We start from the raw sequence: 2,723 nt of genomic DNA on the forward strand, positions 1-2,723 counted from the left end.
TTATTATGCTGAAAAAAACGGGGTTGATGGGGGTATTTATACCCTCCTGTCGATTTCACCGACCTTCTCACGTGGGGCCCACGGAGCCATTTGGCGACTTAGGGTCTTGCTCTTAAAATGGCCATAACTCTTGATTCCGACATCGTGTGAGGCCCACGACCTATGGTTGGAAAGATATTTCGATTATATACAACTTTTATTCTTGGTGTTTTTCCAAATTCCAAACTTATAATACCGTTTTTCCCCTCCAAGTCAAATCATCCGAAAACGTTTCCTTAAATCGTCCTTTTGGAGCTTATGTCCATATTTGGCTTATGGGTCCTTCTTAGACTTGCTCAACTTTCCATGTACTACTTGTATCACTTATAATATACCCTTTACAAAATCCCGACATGTGGACCCCACCTTAACTCATGGTTTCGAGGGGCTTATCATCGAATGATCATGTTAACCGATTTACTCCATACACTCTCCAAATGTCATATATATGTTCTTATGCTCAGATAACATAATCTTCATCCATAATCCTTGTGTAACTATGCTCTCCCCTGAGCTCCTACTAAGCCGTCCACAGTCTTGATAACGCGAAATTTTCCCAGGTGTAATAGTATTTTTCTCAAATGTGTTTTTGGGCAGAAGCTATTTTTCTTAACTTCTGAAAAACTGCTTGTGCTACTCTTCAGAAGCACTTATTTTCTCCTAAAAGCTTGATCAAACACCTCACTTTTTTAAAATAAGTACTTATTGGAAAAAATAAGCAGTTTTAGGGAAAAATAAGCTTAGCCCAACCGGTTATAAAGTTGATAAAATTACGAAACTGAAACAAATTTAAAGTGGAACATATTGCCTGATGATTAAGGACTAATAAGGCAACGTTTTCCTATATTAAATTAGTTATATGCGATGAATATTCATTTTTTACTAAAACATATTCTATTTTACAAGTCAAATAGAATATTTCATAAAAAAAAATGGCCTATTTGGAAAGCCACCCAAGTAATTGGAATCGGGTGTAATTACACAGTTTGATCTGTTTGTTTGACCAAGTAATTACACAGTTAGGTGGGAATTGTGTGTAATGATTACACTCTCCAATTCTCAAAGGGAGCTTAGAATTGGGTATAATTACACCCTGTAATTTCAGAGTTACTTTTTAGTTTTATTTTAATTTATTTTTTATTTCTATTATTTTAATTGCTTTTTTATTTTTATTTGTATTTTTGATTATTTTTATTTTTAAAAATATATTTTTCTTTTATACTACTTATCTTTCATTTCCTTTCTTCTCAATCCCAACCTTTACTTCTTGTGGTTCCATGTAATTGCTCGCACTCTTATTTTTTTTATTATATTAATTTAACATAATCGTGCTATTATTCTAATTTTTGAAACTACACTTCTTAATATTAGAAAGAATGAGTCATTAACAAAATTGGCATACAATGAGTGATGTATTAAAGTAGAATTTCATTATGAATGAGGTTATAGACTTTATTTTTCCTTTCTTTTGAATTATAATTACTTAAGTCATGTTGGAACTTACTGATGTAATCTTGGAATTTGACATAAGAGTATCATGTTAAACTTTTTCGTTTGGATTTTGAATTTAGGTTATATTTTCAATTTTAATTTATTTGCTTTAGTACTATTGACTTGCTATTTCACATTGCATGTTGTTTATTTTTCACTTACAGTTGATAGGTTTTTTTGTCAAACATCTAAATAATGTTATGGCATAATTTTTATAAATATTATTTTTTCGTCAAACATCCCATCCATGATGTTCTCACAAAAAAAGTCTGCTTTTAAGTTTTATAATTAATTAAAATTAAAATATTATTAATTTGAAAAATATATATCAATTATTTTTTACAACATTAGTTACAAATATATGATTATTAATTAATATATTTTCAAGAAACAATGTGTTATTAAATAGCTAATTTAATATCATTTATAAAGGCACATATTTTTTAATATTAATTTTAAATTTTTGATAATTTTTTTTAAAAAAAATTAAACAAACTGTGTAATTACACTTGTGCAACCAAACAACACGCTTGTAATTACATTATGACAAACAAACAGGTCGTTGTAATTACAATACTGTGTAATTACTACCGTAGTAATTACACCCATTCCAATTACCAGGTGGCTTTCCAAACTGACCCTTAAGTGAATTCTTTTACTGGTTGCATATTGAGAAATCTATATAAATATATAAGCAGGGACATAGTCCCGCTGACATGACACTCTCCTAAGTCAGAATTGACATTTATCTTTTTTGGCATTTTCGGCTTATTTTCCTGTTAGTATTTTTTCCTCCCTAAAAGATGTTACTGAACAGATTCTTACAGTTACAAATTTATCCATGCGTTTTGAAATGACTCCTCGCTTCGTTACACATCGTTCAGAAAGGACTCTTAGCCTACTTTATCCATGTGGTCATTAAGTATGAATTTCGAAAGCTAGTCCATTCTGATTCCTAACCATTCTCTGTTTCCATTCAAGCACACTAGGGACTCAAGATAATTGCTTTCCTTTCTTCTATCTAAGGAAATTTTGTGAGACTTTTCTACTTCAAGTTTCTCTACTTTTTAACGACAAGTAAATTTGCTCGCTCTTCGCGCGATTGTAAAATACTTTACTAAATTCTTGAAATGATTTTTAGATGGAAATTTGGATAAAACCGTAAATTTTAATTTATACATACTTTTTAACCT

This window comes from Lycium ferocissimum, chromosome 1 (genome assembly GCF_029784015.1).
Source record: "Lycium ferocissimum isolate CSIRO_LF1 chromosome 1, AGI_CSIRO_Lferr_CH_V1, whole genome shotgun sequence".
Taxonomy (NCBI): Eukaryota; Viridiplantae; Streptophyta; class Magnoliopsida; order Solanales; family Solanaceae; genus Lycium; species Lycium ferocissimum.